This window comes from Struthio camelus, chromosome 21 (genome assembly GCF_040807025.1).
Source record: "Struthio camelus isolate bStrCam1 chromosome 21, bStrCam1.hap1, whole genome shotgun sequence".
Classification (NCBI taxonomy): Eukaryota; Metazoa; Chordata; class Aves; order Struthioniformes; family Struthionidae; genus Struthio; species Struthio camelus.
In genome coordinates this window covers 10411355-10417808 of record NC_090962.1, presented here as the reverse complement: position 1 = coordinate 10417808, position 6454 = coordinate 10411355, and positions in this window count along the sequence as shown.

Here is a 6454-nt window from a genome sequence, read left to right as displayed (position 1 = left end):
AGCAGTATCAGCCTCGCCTCCGCTGGGCTGTGGGATTTGGCAACCCCTGACACGGCAGCATTTTTTCAATAGCCCCTGGTCCCTCACTCTGCAGCGCACACGTACGCTTCCTCTGGAGGGGAAAGAAGCAACTGCTGGATGTCACGGTGACGTGCTCCCATGCGGTTGTTTCTAGCCTATCGTCTTCAGCAGCAGGAAGCACCTCAGAAGCAGTTTCACCACAAGCTGTTCTGCTTCTGTTCCTGCAATGAGCTGCTCGGATTGAAGTCAAGTTACCCTCACTTTGCTGGCCTTGTACCTGCTGCTGGCCTATCAGGTACTCAGCCAGAAGCGACCTCACAATCAGCAGTGAAGCCATGAACCTGGTTCTAGCCTATCAGCAGCAGAAACGGGGGTGACTTCACAAGAACCTACATCACCAAGAGCCTGCTGTTGTCCTATCAGCTCAAGAGAAAGAAGTCACCTCACAGCCTGTATCAAACCCCTGGGTCTGCTGCTGGCTGTCAGGGCTGGCTGAGCCAGAAGTGACCTCACAAGCACCTGCCCCAGCCATGTGCTTCCTCATGGGCCTTCAGGTACTCCCACAGAAGGTCCCTCACATCTAACAGCCAAGCCACGTGCCTCCTCGCGGCCTAAGTTTGTTTCTGGCCTAGCAGCTGTGGAGAAAGAAGTAACGTCACAAGCATGTTCACCTGCCAGAGCCTGAGGTTGGCCTGCAACGTGCAGACAAAGGAGTCACCCCACAACCATGGACCACAGCCATGTGCCTCCAGCTTGCCTGTTAGGTACTTGCCAGAAGTGACCTCACAACAAACAACCAGGTCAGGTGCCAAGCACAACCAGCAGTATCCTGGCACCCAGGGCTCTCGGCACAACTCAAACCCTGCAGGGCAAGGGGGACCACGACACCAGCCAACCTTGCTCAGCAGCAGCTCTTCCAGCATGTCACTGGACACCATGTCCCAAATAGCAACAGGCTCTAAAAAGCAAGGAGAGATGTGTCAGGCCCCACATCAGCCACCTCATGACCTCTCAGCAAGCTCCTAACCCAGGGGATGACAGAGGCAGGCATAGGCTAACCCTCCAAAAGACCACTGCCCTCACTCCCAAGCTGGACTTTGCCCCATTTTCAGGCTGCCAGCCTTAGTCTGAGCCCAGAGGGGCTCCGGAGCGGAAACAGGGGCCTGGGAAGGATGCAGTGCCTCTCTGACCCCTGCAAGGGATGCCACCTCCAAGCCAAAACATCATCTGCCCACTGGAGTCAGAAGACAATCCAGTGGGAAGAAACAGAGGTTCTCCCAAATGAGAAGCCAACTTGGATTTTTTAAAAGGCAAAGGATTCATTTCCAACACAGGCATTTCTGGCAGGCACTGGAGGCACCTGTGGGAGCTCCAGGACATGCCAGCCTTGGGGAGGCAGGGCCCCATCCCTTCCAGAGACACTTCCCAAAGGGGGACCTGCTTCCAGGCACAGTTGGCCCTGGGCTGCCACCCCATGAAGGGGTGGAGCCGGGCCCTCAGGAGCCTCTGGGTGCAGGGCAGCCCCAGCACCAAGCCCCAGGAGTCCTCGTTCCATTTTGTCCCCCACAGTGGGCCACTGTCAAAGCTGCTTCTACCCGCCCTGCACTGACAAGCCTTTGCACTGGGCAACCTTTTGCAGGAAGCTGGGGGTTGAGGGGGGAGCGTTCACTCTAGGCTTTGGCCTTTTTCAAAGATGGCATCAAAGTCACATGGGACGCAACAGCCCAAAGTGCAGCCACGGGCTGAGATGCATAGCTGAGCCTCAACGCTGCATTTGAGTGTGGGTCACTCATTTTGTAGAAGTGGAATGTGCTCCCTGTAGGGAAATGTGGGGCAGGACAGCACAGGGCTGTCCTCCTGCAGGCATCAAACGAGGCTCTTTGTTTTTTCAGATTCTCTGCAAGGTTTCTCAGCCTGTGGTGCTTAAGATAGAGATGAAGAAGGGAGAGAAGAGTAAACACACCCTTCACATACATTGTCTTGAGGGCTTCTGGTCCCATCTGGATTATTAGGCCATGAGCTAGGCCAGGAGGGCAAATCTGGGGCAGTTTTCCCATTTCCTATAGCTTTTGAGCAGCTTTGCTACTGAGTGAATCTGGGGCAAGCCATTTCTCAGCTCTGGGTCTCGGGCTTTTCAGGGTCTCCCCAGGGCAATGCTTCTCCCCTGGCAGGTCTCTCCAGCCACCCACAATACCCACCCCCTACTTGGGACACAGGGCTTCTCCAGTCATACCTGGGAGCCCTGACAGCCAGATGGCAGGTCTTGGGTACCGCATGACACCACCTCACCCTCTCCGAGCCCTGCCTGCTCCCATGGACCCTCGGGGTTGGGGAGGGGGAGGCTGAACCCAAGGGCTGAGCTCTGCCTGAAGGGAAGGAGGAGGGCGTTGTGGCCGGCCAGCAGGACCGGGTGGGGGAAGCTGTGCTGCTGAGGACAGGCTGGGGAGGGGGATTTGTGAAGGACTGTGTGTGCCTCGGGCTGGTTGCGTGGCACAGGAAGGACCAGAGCCAGGACAACCTGCAGGATATCTGCAAAGGTGAGTGAGGGCAGCAAGGTGTCACCCAGGGCTGGTGGGGAAGGGGAAAGACCCAGCAGTGAGCAACAATTCCTGCCATGCCCCAGGCGAGGGGGCTGTGCCCCCCATGTGTCTGTGTGTGCATGCATGTGCATGAGCATGCATGCGTGTGCATGGGTGGAGGAGGGTATTCCAGGGACATTTGGGGCATTCCTGATGAGCAATATCCATCTGGTCCTGCTGCCCCCTCCTCCCCGCCAGCTCCCTCCTGGCCCTCGGTGAGCTGGGCGAGCCTGGCCCTGTGCGGAGGGGAGGCTGGGGGCTCACAGGGTCAGGGGTTCATCTCTGCTCTCTCCCAGCCCTTGGAGGCTTGAAGAAGGACACCAGCCCCTCGGCCTCTTCCCTGGCTACCCAACCCGCCTCCATCCAGAGCGGTCAACGTGCACCTGCAGCCCACAAGCGCTGCGCTACCGGCTCTGCAGAGCGGGCAGGAGGTGGCACCCTTGGCTGCTGCCGCAGCCAGAGCCAGTCCTGCAGGCGGCTGCCAGGAGGCACCGCAGGGACGGACACGCGCACACACACGCACACACATGCATGCATGCACACACACACGCACAAACACATGCACGCACACTTGTAGGCATGGGTGTGTACGTGCATGCACATGTGTATGTACACTTGTGTGCATGTGTGTTTTGGCATGTATGTACGTGTGTTTGTGCCTGCAGGTGCATGCCTGTTTGCGCACATGACTGCACATATGTGTGTACATGTGTGAATTTGTGTGCATGTGTGCATTTGCTCCTGTGTGTTCCTGTGTGTGCGCATGTGTTTGCCCTTGGTTTGCATGTGCATGTGTGTGAGTGCGTATGTGTGGGCATGGGCATACATGTGCATATGTATCTCTGTGTACATGTGCATGTGAATTTGCATGTGTGTGTATGTCTGCGTGTGCATGTGCATGCACCTCTGCTTCCAAGCATCTGTGCGTGTGTTCACTCATGGGTGTGTGCACGTGGATGTGCATGTGAGTCTGCACACTACTGCATGTGTGTGCATCTTTGCATGTGTGTGCACAAGTGTATGTGTCAGGGCTGCATAAGGAAGAGCATTACCAGCAAGTCAAGGGAGGTGATCCTTCCTCTTGACCAGCCATGGGGAGGCCACCCCTGGAGTGCTGTGTCCACTGCTGGGCTCCTCAGTTAAAGAAAAAAAAAAAGTCTGTGGGAGTGCTTCTGTGTGTGTAGTATGTCTGTGTGCATGTGAGTGTCCATGAGTGTGTACATGTGTGTGCATGAATGTCCATGTGTGTGCATGTGTGCATGTGTAGGTGCTTGTGTGTGCACGTGTGCTTGATCCTTTGCATGCACGGCTGTGTGCATGCATGTTTGCGCGTGTGTGTGTATGTGTGTTTGCGTGCATGTGTGTGCATATGAGCATGTGAATGTGCATGTGTGTGCACACATGTGCATTTTTCCCTCTGTGTGTGCGCGCACATGCGTCTGTGCAGATGGGGTGGGGCATTGCCAGCCACTCGAGGGAGGTAACCCTTCCCCTGGACTCAGCCCTGGGGAGGCCACCCCTGGAGTGCTGTGTCCACTGCCGGGCTCCCCAGTGGGGAGAGGGGGGGAGGAAAAAAAGACATGGACCTGTTTGTCTTTCCAGCACAGCTGAAGCGCTACCTGCTCTCAAAAATCCTTTTACAAATCTTCTCTTCAGCTGTCAGCTTTCTCTTGGGTAACCTCAGGAAGCTGACAGGTTTAGCACAAAAAGCATTTAGGGGCCTAGTTCAGGCTCTATGCTTGCTGTACGCCTTCTCATTCAAAGGCACCATGGAGAAAAAGTCATTCCTGGAGGTGACAGCACCCATGTGGTGCCTCCCTTTCTGTTTGTACAGACCCTTTGGGCTCCGGCATCACTCCTGCACGTGCCCCGAGCTGCCCAGGCCAAGCAGCTGGGAACAGAGCTCTCGCTTCAGCTCTGCCTTCAGCCTGGCACAGATGTAGAGCAGGCCTGCAGCACGCCCACTGCGCTGAACTCGGAACCATCCCAACAAGCAGAGCCACTTTCCATTAGAAATGACTGCAGCAAAAGTGGTGCGAGGACAAAACCGCCTGCAGTCGGCTCCAGCAGGCACTGCCCTCTGGCGAGGAAATGGGAGCAGCCAGAAAAACCGCCAGGCTGCCTGCAGTGGTCCCTCGGTGCTAATCAGAGCTACCTGCAAGGCAGAGTAAAGCCCACTCCTCCCCTCCGCCCAGCAAAGGGTAGAGGGAAATCGACCTTGACTCACATCGCTGGCAGGTTAGGGAGGATAGCACAAGACTAGCGTAGACTAGCTGAGGTTGGAGGTACATCACCTGGTCCAACCCCCCCGGCTCAACTAGGGTCTCCTAGAGCAGGTTGCCCAGGACTGTGTCCAGACAGCAGGTCAGCCCCCTGCCTGTACTGGTCAAGGGGACTATTCCTGCCCAGCCGGAGCGCTTTGCACTTCCCTTTGTTGAACGTCATGAGGTTCTTCTTGGTGCATTTCTCCAGTCTGCCAAGGGGCCTCCGAATGGCAGCCCAGCCTCCTGGTATATCAGCAACGCCTCTCAGTTTTGTGTCACCTGCAAACTTGCTGAGGATGCCTTCAAGCCCATCATCCAGGTCATTAGTGACGATATTAGAGGGGAAAGAGAAGGCGAAGGGCAACAAAATGCGTCCAGCACCATGGGGCAGGGGGAACTCCCGCATTGATACGCCTACTGACTGCTAGCGGGAATTCACTGGTGGTTTTAAGTGCTGATACCTAAGGCAGGAGCGCAAAGAGCTGCTCTGATGTCTCACACTCGACACGACTACTGTTGTCCCAAAGAAGGGTTCTTTCACCCGGTGTGCAATGAGCCGAAAACACACAGAGTTGAGATGTTTGTTTAATTCATTTCCGCGCAGAGGTGAGTGCTAGGTGGTAATTCCACAAAGCTAGCACACCTGATTGCTACACAGCTTACACTTTACAACAGTTTAAGCAACAGTTAGCAGCATAGTTTACAACTACATGAAGTCATCCTTACTCTTATTGCTTCTGTTAGGTCTCATCTTCATTTAAAGTCACAGCATCCTCTTTTTCTCCTGCGCATGCTCTATGGGGAAGGGGCTTTGATCAGCAGGGGGCTTCCCTGCTTGTGGGTGGGTTTTTTATTATGCCAATTAGGATAGTTCACCCGCAGTTCAAGTAGGTCTCTCCAGTTTTATCAACTGTTTTTGTTCTCTTCAGGTTTATTTGGGAGCTTCCTGATCTGCTTGCCTTATAGTGTTGTCTTGCTCCTTCCTTCAAGGCCTTGTTCATTGTTAACTGGACATGTGAAAGACTGACTAATACCCTAGGCTCCTTTTTTCCCATACCTCCAACAGTTCCCCCCTTTGAGACTTAGAGTAATAATTCATTATTTCCAATCAGTCTCGTGTAGTGTCTTTTGGTTTTTTCCCCTTGGCGTATATCTTGTTGGAATTCTTCTCTATTTCTTATAGGAAGACTTTTAGGGTGGGTTGTGGTTATCCTTACAGGTGAGGATTGTGACGTTGCAGCTCGGATGATTATACCCTTGATACATCTAAAGATTACGCAAATTACTCTAATCAACATTACAAGTATAACCAGGGTTTGGAGCAAATTTGGCAGCCATCTTGTTAAAGGGATTCCCATCCCGTGAAGGATGCTATTTAACCACTCACTTTCCATACTGCTCCTCAGATCACAGCGAGTGTTTGCCACTCGTTCTACTTGATCCAATTGTTTACCTAGATTTTCAGTGATGTTAGGGATATGGACACAGCAACTGTCATTTCTTAAGTCGGAATAGCCGCATACTCCATGTTCATGTAATACAAGCAAATCTCGGACCAAATGACTTTGCAAAGTCATTTTGGAGGGGGCC